Here is a 16,078-nt window from a genome sequence, read left to right as displayed (position 1 = left end):
GATCTGTTCTCTTCTGCTCCAGTAGGGGTGGAATTCCACCTGGACTGGTCTTTCCATCTCCCCCGTTAACACCATGTGTTATATTGTTGCTAAAACCGGGTCCCTTTTCTGTCCACAAACAAATGTTTTGTGCGGCCACTGGAAGGGTGTCCAGGAAATGTAACGTCATCACCGTTTCTTCTATTCTGGGAACCAACGGTGGGGTGTCCGGTAATGGCAGCCTGTTTAGTGCAACCCGGGTTCCTGGCCGATGCTCCAGTTGATATTGGTATGCTGCCAGTATTAGGGCCCAGCAGTGCTTCGGGCTGAAGCTGTTGGTGGCTCCACTTTGATCTCTTTCAGCAAGGCCAGCAACGGCTAGTGGTCTGTGATTATTGTAAATTTCCGCCCAAGCAGGTACCGGTGACATTTCTTCACCGCAAAGATCACAGCCAGTTCTTCTTTTTCGATTTGGGCTTTTGCTCTGCTGCTGCTAATGTCCTGGAAGCAAACGCTATAGGCTGTTCCTGTCCGTTTTTCCCTCTATCGGCCAGAACTGCCCCAACGCCATACGGAGACACATCGCAAGTGAGCACCAACTCTTTCCTGGGTCGTAGTGTGCCAAGACGTTTTCTGAGGAGAGCTGTTGTTTTATGTTCTTGAAAGCCCTGTCTTGGCGGACGGACCACACCCAGGCTTGCTCCTTTTTTAGTAATTGGTGTAGGGGATCCAAGATGGAAGATCTGTTCTGTATGAACTGTCCATAATATGTCACCAGTCCTAAAAAATATCTTAGCTCCTGGATTGTGGTGGGGGCCTGGGCATCTATAATCGTCCTCAACTGATCCTCCAAAGGGTAGAGCCCTGACGTGTCAGCCTTGTACCCCAGATAAGTTACTTGAGGTGCAATAAAAAACACATTTCTCCCTCTTTAGGCGCACGCCTGCTGCTGAAAACCTCTTAAGGACTTCCTTCAGGTTTTGCAAGTGTTCTGCCCTTGTGTTTCCCGTAATGAGGACGTTGTCTAGGTAAATGGCAATCCGTGGTAACCCTTGTAATATATTCTCCATTGTCCTCTGAAATATCGCACAAGCTGACGATATCCCGAAGGGTAATCTTGTATATTGAAAAAAGCCCCTTCAGGGTGTTTATCATTGAGAATTTGTGCGACTCTTCGCCCAGTTTCAGCTGTAGATATGCGTGGGTCATATCCAGCTTTGAGAATAAGAATCCTCCAGCCAGCTTTGCATACAAATCCTCAATCCGGGGAATTGGGTATTTGTCCAGTTGTGAGTAGCGATTAATCGTTTGTTTAAAATCGCCACAAACGTGGACCGAGTCATCCGGCTTAAGAATAGGCACCACGGGTGCCGGGTATTCTGCAGACTGGACTGGTTTTCTTAATCCTTCCCGCTCCATCTTTTGATTTCCGTATAATCTCTGTGATGGCTTTGAGTGTGGGAGGATTTATCATTCCTTTTTCTCCTGGAGGAACAAGGTGAATATTTTCCTTTGGCATGGGAAACTAAAATGATACAAGGGGCGGTGAAAGTACATTGGCAGCGGAGTCACTTGCCCAAATGGAGGTGGTAGAGCCGGCGGGATGGATTCTTCACTAGCGGGATTCTCCGTTGTGCCAGCAGCGCACTCACGCCCGGGGCCGCCCACAATAGGAAACCCTTTTGGCCAGCTGATGGGACGGAGAACCCCGTTGCCAGACGGAGAATCCCGCCCGGCAGTTTTCATATCCAGGATCCTGACGGAAATTTAAAATGGAACAGGGCATTCGGCAACAGTATCTACAGAGTGCCCCATAAGTCCCTTTTGGGAGATGGAAAGAGACTACGGATTGACATAGCGAGCCGAAAACAGATGCCAGTTACCAATTATCTGACTGCCTGATGAAAAAAGGGGCTAGCCTCAAAAAGTTATTAGAAATGTTTCGAGGGGCGTCTCTTCCTATAAGGAAGGGAATGCAATGGTGGCTGTTTTTTTTAAAAATGGGGGGAATTCTTCGGTTCCCCAGCCGTGAGTTTCCCGGCGGCACGCCATTGGTGCCAGTGGGTTTCTCCATTCCAGTGGCTGGCCAATGGGAATTCCCAATGTAGCCACCCCACACCACCAGGAAACCACAAGCGGGGCGCACTGCCGGCGGAATGGAGAATCCCAGAGAATTCACCCCAATTCATACCTTTTGTGTAATGGTAATTTACGTCAAATTTGCCTTACTGACTGACACACTCTTCCCACTGACCACGTATCCATTCTCCCACAGGTCCTCCAGCCGATGGTACGGCCCATCCCGCCCGCACCCTCTCCTGACTTCGAGGAGAACACCTCGGAGGAGAGCTTCGAGGATGCCACCATAGTCGCAGCACAGCTTTTGTCCCCCACCCCGCACCAGCGTATATACACACACCTCGCTGGGAAATGTTGCTGGTCAGGCTCCTGGGGCACAATCTGGTGAGCACCACACTGCTGATGATGTACATTAGGTGGAGGCAGGAACCCCCAGGCAAGGCAGCAGTCGGAGATCTGCTGGATCCCAGGTCCCAGCTGGGTCCCAGCCTGATGCTGAGGCTGTGGAATAGAGTTACCTGGAGCTAATGGAGACGATAGGGACCAACCTGGGCGTTTAGAGGGAAATGTTAGTGTCACTCCAGCACATTGATCGCCGCTTGGAGGAGTTCAAGAGGCTAGGGGTGAAGGAGATGACGGCGGCAGTGAGTGACACCAAGGCCAACACTGGAAGGGTAGCGACCGCAGGGGAGAGCCTGGTGTATGACGTCGGGACCATGACTGAAGGTGTCCAAGACGTCGCACAATCGATGATTATCATGGCCAAGGTACTGCGGTGCTTGTCCCAATCGCAGGTGGGCATGGCTGAGGTGCTGCAGAGGATGTCCCAGTCACTGAGGAGCATCGCTGAGAGCATCGACACCCTGGTGCAGACAGCAGGGATCCGCCAGCGTTGGCAAAGTCAGATGATGCCAGGGCAGCAGGGACTCGAACCAGCTGCCCCTCCATCCGAAGATAAATCCTAGCGCCCTATGGGCACCGACTGGAAGGAGAGGCCGCTGGGTACCAAGCCAGACCCATACCATGGAACATAGAATCCCTACAGTGCAGAAGCAGGCCATTTGGCCCATCAAGTCTGCACCAACCCTTGCTCCAATAGAGCATCCCAACAGAGGCCCAATCCCCCACTTCTATCTCCGTAACCCCGCCTAACTTTTTAGGGGGCAATTTAGCATGGCCAATCCACCTAACCTGCACATCTTTGGACTGAGGGAGGAAAGCGGAGCACCCGGAGGAAGCCCACCCAGATACGGGGAGAAAGTGCAAACTCCACACAGACAGTCACCCGAGGGCAGAATCGAAACTGGGACGCTGGCGCTGTGAGGCAATAGTGCTAACCACTGTGTCACGGTGCTGCCCCTGTGGAGTGGGGACGGTGGCCACCAGCTCCCCCCGGGTTCCAGCCCTCTGATGAGACCGCATCCCGCAGTCATCACACAGCACAGGGTGGCACGGCTGTGCACGTGCCACCCGCCAACAAGTGAGTCGAGGCCCACCAGCCCAGAGCCCCCAGAGGACGCCGGCCAGGGGCATCGAAGGCCAAGGGATGAGGTAAGCAGCCAGCTGCCTCCATCTCTGATATTCATCCTGGGGAAACACCTAGACGTGGTGCTAAAGATAGGAAGGCCAATCACGTTGAGGATCACTGAGGGGACTGGGGTGGGGGGGGGGGGGGGGGTGTAGATAGGGGCTGAGGCTGGGGGTGGGGGTTACGGACTTGGGGGAGCGGCACCTTCAGGAGTGGGGTTTCTGCAACACATTAAATACCTTTTCCAACAACCATTATGATGCCTCTGTCACTTCCTTCCACAATGCGGGCTGGCCCCCAGACCCTTAGCCTATCTCTCCGGGCATCCCCAACCCTCCTATGGCGCTCACCCACCCGCAGCCTGTGGGCATGCCCCCGGAGCTGTGTACCATCCCCTGCATGTTCGGATGTTGTGTGTGTGGTATTGCCTCCCGCAACGTTCAAGCACAGTGTCCAGGCATCAGGGCGTGATTCGGATGCTAGGCAATGACCCCCACATGCTACATGACCCACCCACGGTAATCCATTTGGTATATGTGACGTGCTCACTTAACCTCGATTGCCAATTCCCTATTAGTAATAGCCTTCAGCAGCATGGGCAGAGGCCTCGGCAGTCGGTGGGGGTTATGGGTGGTTGTTGGGGCCGATGGGCAGGGACAAGGGGTGCCCCCGGAATGGGTTCACGCGATCCTGGAGCTTGCATGGTGGTGCTGTGAGCAGTTACCCCCTCCCCCGCCCCCGCCCCCAGCATACCCCCCAGCCCCCCCATGGTGGTTCACCCCTGTGAAGGGTCCCCCACCACCAGCCGAGTGTCCCCCACCCCACCACCAAGCACTGGGGTGGCAAGCCCAGCACACCCGTGCTCTTTGCCTGTGAGCAACGCTGGCTACTCACCTCCTCCACTCCCCACAGGGGTCTTCCGCCAGGCTCACGTTTTTCAAAAGGAGTACTAATCGGTGCCAGCATGAACGTTTGCTGGGGAGGCCGCTGAATGACAGGAGGTCATTGGATATGGGGTAGCTCCAGTTAATTTTATGGAAATAGGACTTAAGTGGTGATAATTGGTTTCTCACCACGGTACGGTGAGATCCTGATTTCGCCTAAGGGAGCGGGCCGGTTGCCTCACGTGGATCTCATTTTTGGCCTCTCCCGCTCTTCACCAGCCTCTTTACGCTTGAGTAAGAGCGTAACGAGGCCTGAGAATAACACCCTGACTCAACCAATTTCACTGAATCTCCCTCACGAGGAAATCAAAACCTTTCGCTTTTGACGATCAAACTTCTCAATTTCCTCAAAGCCACTCCAACGTGAGCTTCCTCAATGACTGTACACCCCCCAGGGTTTTAATCTCTTCTCCTAAGACTCCATTCCCTTTGATTGCCAAGTCTTCACTCCAGCCTCTACTTGCTGGCACAATTCCAGCTCTTTAACAGCTGACTAGTGTCACTGGACTGTCACTTCCCTGGATTTCACCAAGCTCCAATCTCTTCAGATACACTCATCTATAAATGACTCTAGGGCTTCTTCTGAGCCCTAACCCTTTCCAGCTCACAGCCAGTGACCTTCGGCCACCTTCTCGTCTCCAATGCTCCAGTTAAGTAAGCTGATCTACTGTTTTATGACGTTATCTTTATTAAACAATGAATTAGGTATTTATAACTTAGAGTGTCTTATGAGTACAGATTGTATTTATAAGCCTTTCTCCTTTATAATTGTTTTACTGGCGTCTGCTGAGGGTTCTAAGCATGTGCAAAGTTTGGGCGGGCTTTTTCAGTCTGCAGGAGGGTGACTTGTAATCAAGACCTGTTTTACTAGTGCTCCTGTTTTCATACCTGTTACTATTGTCCTACTGAGTTACTGTTATCAAAGTTTTTTTCTTTTAAACAACACATTTGACTCCCTGCTTTGTGGTCTCAAATTACCACAATAACAGTACTGCCAGCAAATTTGATTCCAATACTGTCCGTCCATTCAGTCAAGTCATTAATGCAGATTGTATATAGGTTGAGGGCCCAGCACTGATGCCTGAGGCAATCCACGAGATAGAGTTTCCAACCTGAAAATCCATTTATCCAGACTTTGTTTTCTATTAGTTAGCCAATCCGTTATCCACGCCAGCATATCACCCCAACAACAAAGGCTCTTATCATGTGCAGTAATCTTTTATATGACATCTTTTCAAATCCAAGTACACTGCATGTGGGGCTGGTTTAGCTCACTGAGCTAAATCACTGGCTTTTAAAGCAGACCAAGCAGGCCAGCACCACGGTTCGATTCCCGTACCAGCCTCCCCGGACAGGCGCCGGAATGTGGCGACTAGGGGCTTTTCACAGTAACTTCATTGAAGTCTACTCGTGACAATAAGTGATTTTCATTTCATTTCATCTACTAGTACCTCTTTGTCCACCAGCTTGGTGTATCCTCAAAGAACTCTTAAAAAAAAAATTTAGAGTACCCAATTATTTTTTTACAATTAAGGGCCAATTTAGTGTGGCCAATCCACCGACCCTGCACATCTTTGGGTTGTATGGGTGAGACCCACGCAGACACAGTGAGAATGTGCAAACTCCACACAGACAGCCGGGATCGAACCTGGGTCCTCAGCGCCGTGAGGTGGCACCACTGCGCCGCCTCCACTGTGCCACCATGCTGCCCCCATCCTCAAAGAACTCTAATAGAGTCGTTGAATGGTTGCAAGCCAGTCAGCCCATCGTGGCTATGCCAGCCCTTTGAAGAAATAATTAATTTGAGTGCCACTCCTCTCTCTTTTCCCCTTAAACCTGCAAATAGTTCCCCTTCAGGTAATGATGCATTTCCCTTTTGAAAGCTTCAATTAACCCTGTCTCCACCACATTCTCGGGCAATGCATTCCAGGTCCTAAACACTCGCTGTGTAAAAAGGATTTTCCCCACACTGTTATGTCTTCCTTTGCCTTTAACTTCAACTTTATGTCCTCTGCTTCTTGAACCTTTTATCAACTGGAACATTTTTTTCCTCTGTCTACACTGTCCAGAGCCCTCATGATTGTGGATAACTCTATCAAATCTCCTCACAAACTTCTCTTTTCCAAGGAAATCAGTCTCGACCTCCCCAATTTACAACACAATTGAAATTTCACGTCCCAGGAACCATTCTCAAGAATCTTTTCTGCACACTCTCAAATGCCCTCCAAACATATAATGGCGGAACAGGGGTATGCTGGAAAAATTTGGTGGGAGGCCCAAAATTAGTTTTCCCACTGGTGTGAATTTCCCACGCTGTGAATTCCGCTGTGCCCGCCGTGGCAGATTGGGAAACCCATTGTCAATCAGCGTCATACTGATAAGGAAGACCTGTTTTACTAGTGCTCCTGTTTTCATACCTGTTACTATTGTCCTACTGAGTTACTGTTATCAAAGTTTTTTCTTTTAAACAACGCATTTGACTACCTGCTTTGTGGTCACAAAGTTACCACAATAACAGTACTGCCAGCAAATTTATGCGATGCAAATGAAGGCCTGATCGGAATCAACCCCCCATGCCCAATTCCCCGCGACACCAGATGGAAAGCACGCCAGTCCAGAACACGCCTGGAATAATGCAAAGTGCAGAAGTCAGGACTTACCTGAAGAATACCTGGAGCTGCCTCCAGAATTCAGGATGGAAATCGCCAGTGACACTGGAACAGTGACGGGATCAGTGAGTGAGGGGGAGCCTCCATCAGGTGGATCTTTGTATCTTTGTGTTTAGTGTCATCAAATCGGTCAATCTTCCAGCCTCAGAGTGTTCCTGGAGATCCGACTTCTTTTTTCAGGGGGTCCATCTTCTTTCTTCAATGGTGGGTCAGTGTTGTCGGGTCCCTTTCCAATATGGCATCCAGATACGATGGTCGGACATGCACAATCTAGCCTGTCTTGCCAAGGTATACGGCGTTAAACCCCGGAATGCTTAATTAGTGAGGCCGGGGCAGGAAATCTGGCATAGTTTCCTGTTAGCATCTGCTACGGGAAACATTCCCCATCCCCACACCCGCCACTGGACCTAGACCCAGACGGACGAATTTGGCCAAATACTCCAGTTGAGGCCAAGATAGTGTTGTATACGGGTTTAACATAACTTGTTTTGTACTCTGATCCTATTTAAAGGCGAGAATGCTGTATGCTTTATTACCTGCAAACTCAACCTGTCTTGCCATCTTCACTGATTTATGCACTTAGACACCCAGGCTCTTGGCTCCTCGACCCCTTTAGAATTATACCCTTTATTTTATATTGTCTCCTGCATTCTTCCTACCAAAATGAATCACTTTACATTTCCCTGCATTAAATTGAATCTGTCACTTGTCTGTCCATTCCACCAACCTGTCTGCACCCCCCTTTTGAAATTATACCTTATACTGTACTCCTCATGGTTCACAATACTTCCAAGTTATGTGTCAACCACAAACTTTCAAATTGTGTGAATGGTACACACTGTCCCTTTTATTCCTGGAGCTTTACCTTTGCTCGCAAACCTGTTGTGTGGCACTGTATCAAATATCTTTTGAAAGTTCATGCATGCAACGTCAACAGTCTGTTACCTCATCAATAAACGCAAGCATGTTATTTTAACATGATTTGCTCTTAACAATTCTATGCTGGCTTTCTGTAATTAACCAACAAATTAATATAAATTTTGCTCTGAATGATCATTTCTAAATTGTTCCTGACCATCGAGGTTTAACTGATTGGCCTGTAGTTACTGGGCATACCTTTTTTGAACAAGGGTGTATTCTTCAATCCTTTGGCACCACCCCGGTTTCTAAGGAAAATTGAAAAATTCTGGCCAGTGCCACCCCAAGTTCCACTCTCACTTTCTTCAGTATCCTCAAATGCATCTCTCATCCGATCCTGGTACTTTATCAATTTTAGGAACAGACAGCCTAACCAATACCACCTCCTTATCACTCTTCAAGTGTCTGAGTTACTTCCTATTTCACCATTACCTGGACAGTTTCTTCTTCCTTGGAAAATATTCTTTTACTACTCCAGCATGTTTTAACATCTTTTGGTCCCTAATCAGCCCCATTCCCATTATTGCTACCTTTTTTTATTCTTTATATGCCTGCAGAAGATTTTTGGTTTCCCTTTTATGTTAACTGCCGGTCTCCTCTCATACTCTGTCTTTGCTTCTCTTATTTGCTTTTTCAATTCCCCTCTTAACCTTCAATATTTGGCCTGGACTGCACTTGAACTTTCTCTTCTTTAAAGGCCATTGTTCAGTGACAGTTTTGCCTGCTAATCTTTGATTCCAATTTACCTGGACCAGACCCATTCTTAGCCCACTGAAGCTGGCCTTCCCACAGTTAACTATTCTTACTCTCGATTGCTCCTTGTCCTTTTCCCATAGCCAACCTAAACCTTATAAAACAATGATCACCACCCCCTAAATGCCCTCCTACTGACACTCGGCCCACCTCACTCCCAAGGACCTGGTCCAGCAGTGCCTCCTTTCCCATTGGACTGGAAACATACTGTTGTAGGAAGTTCACCTGAACACACTATAGGAATTCTTGTCCCTCTCTGCCCTTTACATTACTACCACCCCGCCTACATTCAGATAATTAGAGTCCCCGTTATAACTACTTTATGATTCTTGCATTTCTTTGTAATTTCTTTGCAAACTTATTCCTCCACATCTTTCCCACTTGTTGGTGAGCAACGTAAATGCATCTTTTTTGTTCCTTAGCTCTAGCCAAATAGATAATGTTCTTGACCTCACTGGGACATCTGGCTCTTCCAGCCTTCTTTTAGCTTGCCTGTAAAGCTGAAGCAGCTCTTCCTCTAGCTCTACTCCCCATATAAACCATCACTTTCATTCAGTATTCAGAACTGAATCCTAGTTGAAGCGTGAAATGAACTCAGGGAACTCCTGCACTCTCTGCCAATGTCTTTTTGACTGCCTGGTGGTGACCCATTCCCTCTCTCCCTTCATACTCTTAAGCAGTGGGATGACCACATCTATAAACACAAATCTTTCAACCTTGCAGATGTGTTGCAGTGACGGTAGCTGCTGCTAAGCTCTGAAACCCAGAGGTCGAGCTGCTGCTAATGACACTTCCTGCACATGTGCTTATCCAGGACACAGGAAATATAACATGGAACAGGATGTACATTCCAGAACTACACTGTGTTTTCGCGATCTAATGGATAATTACTACTTTTTAAAAAGGCTCACTTTTCTTCTGTTGTCACTTAAATATATGCAGCTTAATTAAAATGGTTTACTTCTCAGAAAAAAGCAGGATTTTAAAAAAATTCTCAGCTCTTTAATCAAACTCCCTAACTTTGGAGAAAGGGAAACAAGACCCAAGGAAGACCCTGCTATTCAACAGAACTTTGCTGTTTGTTTTGGCCTCAGTGAGGAACTCCCCGTCAAGGCCACCGCGTTTTGTGTCATTGACTATTCGCGGATCGAGCAGAACCAATCTTTCGACTCCTCTCAGCGCACCCACTGCTGTTTAAGGACCCGCACCCCAGTACACCCAACTTACCTCTTCCGTGGTCGTCAACCCCACCACCCCACCTCTTATGGGTAAGGCCCTCCTGGACCTGACCCCTGGCATGGGCAACCTGACACTTTGGCATCTTGGCACTGCTAGCCTGGCACCCTGGTTGCGCCACCTGGGCACCCTGGCAGTGCCTAGGTGCTGGGGGAGTGCCAGGGTGCCACCCTGCCCTGTGCTTAACAACTCCCCAGCGGGACACCCAGGTGCCATCACAACTTTGTGAAGCAGCACCAAACGACACCCGTACGAGGTCAGTGAATCCTGGCCTCCCGGTGAATTGGGTGAGCGCATATTTTAATGAGCCATGTCACTTAAATATTCGCGGCTTGATCTCGCCAGCGCTATCCAGATCACGACGCCTCGCAAGATTCAGCAGCGTGCCCCGACAAGTCAGGTGCGACGAGGCCGCTGAATCGTGCCCCACAATAATCAAAGGCCTTTAGTTTTGCCTTTTAACTCTTTTTCTCACTCAAATCTCATTTGCTGGTGCACTTTTATGTTTGTACGCTGTGTCCCTCGTGAACTCTCCTCCTATTTTTTAGTTTAAAGCCATCTCTAAAGCCCTAGTTATGGGATTCACCAGGACATTCATCCCAGCATGGTTCAGGTGAAGGGCGTCCCAATGGTACAAGGCGGCATGGTAGTACAGTGGTTAGCACAGTTGCTTCACAGCGCCAAAGACCCGGGTTTGATTCCCGGCTTGGGTCACTGTCTGTGTGGAGTCTGCACGTTCTCTCCGTGTCAGCATGGGTTTCCTCCAGGTGCTCCAGTTTCCACCCAAAAGTCCAGAAAGACGTGCTTGTTAGGTGAATTGGACATTCTGAATTCTCCCTCCATGTACCTGAACAGGTGCCGGAGTGTAGCGACTAGGGGCTTTTCATAATAACTTCATTGCAGTGTAATGTAAGCACAATATGTTCAACTCTCTGATCTGATATCAGGTGGTAATTTAGGTTTTTAAAAAACTTTATTTACACAAACATTATTTTGGACATTAGAACCTTCAGTTACTGCAAAAAATAAGGCAGAACGAAATATTTTGGCGAGGAGGATGCAAATAAGTTGCAGAAGGATTATGTAAGGGTCCTTCCTGTTTGTTTCCTGTTTATTCCCTTATTTCCCCATTTCTTTTATTTGTTGCTATTACCATTTTGATGCATGTATGAGTAATGGACCTGTGACTTTAACGCAGCTGGTATCTTCAAGGCAAAGCAGCTTGTACGTGGCCTATGCCTTCAAATTCAGGCAGAAGGTTGCAGCAGCAGGAGACATCACTAATGGCTCGCTTAGATGGACTTGGCTGGTGCCCAATGAATTGCCTCAAAATGTCTGTGCCCTGCCTGGTGGCCAGTGGTAATTGGTTCTGGTTCTACTGGCATGTTTCTCGGACTCTCAAAGCTGGTTTTCTCATTTCACTTTTAATTTTTCAAGCTGGATGGAGGAATCTGACCAACTCACTCCAGGAATATCCAGTTAATTCTCACCAAAAGGCCACTGTGATAATCTGATAACTATCTTTCTCCAGGGAAGGCTGTTCAAGCAGAACCCAGAATCTGACAACATTCTCTCTTGCTGCAAAAAAAAAGGCTGAAGTGAAGCACAGACCAGAATCTGATAACTCTCCAGGAACAAGCTGATGTGAAGCCAGAGGCCTCTCCTGGAAAAACTGTTGAATAAATTGCTGAGCTGCAGAGAAGGTCTTTTCATGCTGCATTCCAGAGACTTTAATCCACACTCCGACTGAAGGAAGTGCACTGAAGGGCTCATCTGAAGCAACGACTCTTCTATTTTCACCTTAATCTTTATTATTTTTCCCCTTTTGTGTTTGTCTGTCTCATGTGTGTGGGTAGAGGGTGGGGCAGTTACAGGGGTCAGGTCTTAGCGCGACATTAAGCAGCTGTGCTTGCTGTATGTTTTATACTAGTTTTAGTTATAAATAAACAGTAATTGTGTTTCAATTTACAAACCTAGTGACTGTAATTATTGGGCAGCCAAGAGCCAAAGCTGTTGGGTATTTTTATAAGAATTATTGGTGAACTCACTTGTATTGTGACTCTAGGTGTGCGGCTGGAATTGAGCAGGGGCAGCACGCTGGCTAGTCACACTGAACTCCGCTAGTGGGCAGTGGAGAATATACCCTGACATCTTGGCATAGCCAGCTTTCTTTATAATGGTCATTAGTATTTAGAATGGGAGAAAACCTAAAACATTTGGTCAGAAACTTCACAAATATCTCTCAATTTGAGAATAATGTTTACTCAGTGTCATTGGTTTCTGCCAAGTGTCTTCATGTGACTGAACAGGCCAATTCACGACACTTATCCTTTGGGCACAGGACGTCCCATGAAGTTCCTTCTCTGCCACTGCTCTGCCTCATCATTAAGATGTTGTGACTTAAAGTGTGATGGAGCTCCATTCTGAACAATTGATGGCAAGTTGCTCCCAGACAGTTCTGTTGCCTACTCGTGTGTCCTTTTAGTCACCACTGATGGTCTGCACGGACCATTTCTACCTGCTCATTTCTACCCGTCATTCTGAACAATTGATGGCAAGTTGCTCCCAGACAGTTCTGAATGCACGTGTATGGCCCAGATGCCCACTTCTTCTCCATCACAGCTGCCTCTGTGGCTTCCTGCCTGTGCATCCCAAGCAACATGCCCCCTCCATCACCCCCAAACCCAGTCTACAACCTGTTCTGGGACCAAAGTACTGCCACTCTGGTGAATCCTCTACCCCTTTTCTGACTGCAGGCTGCTCAGCTCCTCTACAGCTAAAACTGAAAAATATGATTGAATTCAAGAAAAAGCCGCACATTTAAATCTATTGACAGCTCAATTCTTGAACTATTTGTTTTTAATTGCTAGTCGTGCCTTTTTTTTAAACTCTTATTCCTATTTTTTACTTGAAATGGAAAACAGTACCCAGAAAAAAACCTTGCCTGAATCTGGTTTTCCCCCTCCCTCCAATTCTTCCTTTCTACCTTAATCCTGACAATTCTCTTTTCTGCAATTACCTAAAGCTCCCTTTCCTTCACGGACCTCATCCAATTAAGTGTGTGTAGTTAACACTATCAGAACTAGAATAACTCCAGAATCCTAAACTTTTGAGGAGAATCGCCCTCCCACAGCGCCAACTAGCAAAGAAGGAGTGCTGATGAAATGTATTGATAAAAAAATACTTTGACCCCATAGTTCCACTGAAGCTCTGGAAATGAAACCTGGGGCAAGCCTGGCCTTTGCTTCCAATATCAATTCCTCCTGCTGGGCCAAAGTCACTGGGCACTTAGCTGATGACTACAGGCTATAGACTACCAGTGTCACCCAGCCTTGGTGTCAGGAGAGTAAAGTCAGTGTGACCAGTACCCGGAGGCACAATTACAATATGATTGAATTCAAGAAAAAGCTGCACATGAGGCAAAAGACATGGCAGGAGATCCCAGACCCGTGTCATGCTCCACGTGTGCGATGTGGGAGCTCAGGGACACGTCCACTGTCCCCGACGCCTTCACGTGCAAGTGTGTTCAGTTGCAGCTCCTGTTAGACCGCTTGATGGCTCTGGAGCGGCGGATGGACTCACTTTGGAGCATTCACGATGCTGAGGAAGTTGTGGATAGCACGTTTAGCGAGTTGGTCACACCGCAGGTGAAAGTTACTGAGGGAGATAGAAAACGGGTGACCAAAAGACAGAGCAAGAATAGGAAGGCAGTGCAGGTGTCCCCTACGGTCATCTCCCTGCACAACAGATATACCGTTTTGGATACTGTTGAGGGAGATGGCTCACCAGGGGAAGGCAGCAGCAGCCAGGTTCATGGCATCATGGCTGGCTCTGCTGCACAGCAGGGCAGGAAGAAAAATGGCAGGGCTATAGTGATAGGGAACACAATCGTAAGGGGAACAGACAGGCGGTTCTGCGGACGCAATCGAGACTCCAGGATGATATGCTGCCTCCTTGGTGCAAGGGTGTCGCGGAGCAGCTGCAGGACATTCTGGGGGGGGGGTTATCAGCCAGCTGTCGTGGTGCACATGGGCACCAACGATATAGGTAAAAAACGGGAGGAGGTCCTACAAACTGAATTCAGGGAGTTAGGAGCTAACTAAAAAGTAGGACCTCAAAGGTAGTAATCTCAGGATTGCTACCAGTGCCATGAGCTAGTCAAGAGTAGGAATGTCAGGATAGATAGGATGAATGCATGGCTCAAGAGATGGTGCAAGAGGGAAGGATTCAAATTCTTGGGGCATTGGAACTGGTTCTGGGGGAGCTGGGACCAGTACAAACCGGATGGGTCTGCACCTGGGCAGGACTGGAACCGATGTCCTGGGGGGTGGGGGGGTGTTTGCTAGAGCTGTTGGGGAGGGTTTAAACTAACGTGGCAGGGGGATGGGAACCGATGCAGGAAGTTGGAAGGTAGTAAAACAGGGACAGAAGCAAAAGGAAGTAAGGGGGAAAGTGTAAGGCAGAGAAGCCATAGTCAAAAATCAAACAGTCGACAGTACAAGGTACAGTGACTGAGGGGAGCTCAGTGAATAGGCTCAGTAATACTAAAAGGAATAAAACAGGAAGTAAAAATATTAATGGTAAGCAAAGCGGCAGGTTGTTACATGAAGATATGGGTTCCATGACAAGGAAAATTAGGAGAAAAGTTAAGAGGAAATATAACTTAGGAGAGGTTACCGATCGAAGTGTTAAGATTCAAAACAGAGGTAAAAAAGCCAACATAAGTGTACTTTACCTAAATGCTCGTAGTATTCGGAATAAGGTAAATGAGTTGATGGCGCAAATCATCGTGAATGACTATGATTTAGTGGCCATTATTGAAACATGGTTAAAGGATGGTCACGACTAGGAGTTAAATATCCGAGGGTATCAAACTATTCGGAAGGATAGAGTGGATGGTAAGGGAGGTGGTGTAGCTCTGTTATTTAAGGATGACATCCAGGCAATAGTAAGGGATGACATCAGTGCTATGGAGGATAAGGTTGAATCCATTTGGGTGGAAATCAGGAATAGTAAGGCGTAACAGTCACTGATTGGAGTAGTCTATAGGCCACCAAATAGTAACATTATGGTGGGGCAGGCAATAAACAAAGAAATAACAGATGCATGTAGAAATGGTACAGCAGTTATCATGAGGGATTTTAATCTACATGTCGATTGGTTTAACCAGGTCGGTCAAGGCAGCCTCGAGGAGGGGTTTATAGAATGTATCCGCGATAGTTTCCTAGAACAGTATGTAATGGAACCTACGAGGGAATAAGCTGTCCTAGATCTTGTCCTGTGTAACGAGACAGGATTGATTCATGATCTCATAGTTAGGGATCCTCTCGGAAGGAGAGATCACAATATGGTGGAATTTAAAATACAGATGGAGGGTGAGAAGGTAAAATCAAATACTCGTGTTTTGTGCTTAAACAAAAGGAGATTACAATGGGATGAGAGAAGAACTAGCTAAGGTAGACTGGGAGCAAAGACCTTATGGTGAAACAGTTGAGGAACAGTGGAGAACCTTACAAGCAATTTTTCCACAGTGCTCAGCAAAGGTTTATACCAACAAAAAGGAAGGACGGTAGAAAGAGGGAAAATTACCATGGATATCTAAGGAAATAAGGGAGAGTATCAAATTGAAGGAAAAAGCATACAAAGTGGCAAAGATTAGTGGGAGACTAGAGGACTGGGAAATCTTTAGGGGGCAACAGAAAGCTACTAAAAAACCTATAAAGAAGAGCAAGATAGATTATGAGAGTAAACTTGCTCAGAATATAAAAACAGATAGTAAAAGTTTCTACAAATATACAAAACAAAAAAGAGTGGCTAAGGTAAATATTGGTCCTTTAGAGGATGAGAAGGGAGTTTTAATTTAAAAAATTTTTAAAAAATAAATTTAGAGTACCCAATTAATTTTTTCCAATTAAGGGGCAATTTAGCATGGCCAATCCACTTACTCTGCACATCTTTGGGTTGTGGGGGCG

Source organism: Scyliorhinus canicula, chromosome 2, assembly GCF_902713615.1.
Source record: "Scyliorhinus canicula chromosome 2, sScyCan1.1, whole genome shotgun sequence".
Classification (NCBI taxonomy): Eukaryota; Metazoa; Chordata; class Chondrichthyes; order Carcharhiniformes; family Scyliorhinidae; genus Scyliorhinus; species Scyliorhinus canicula.
The sequence above is the reverse complement of the archived record's forward strand: the minus strand, read 5'-3'. Positions refer to the sequence as shown.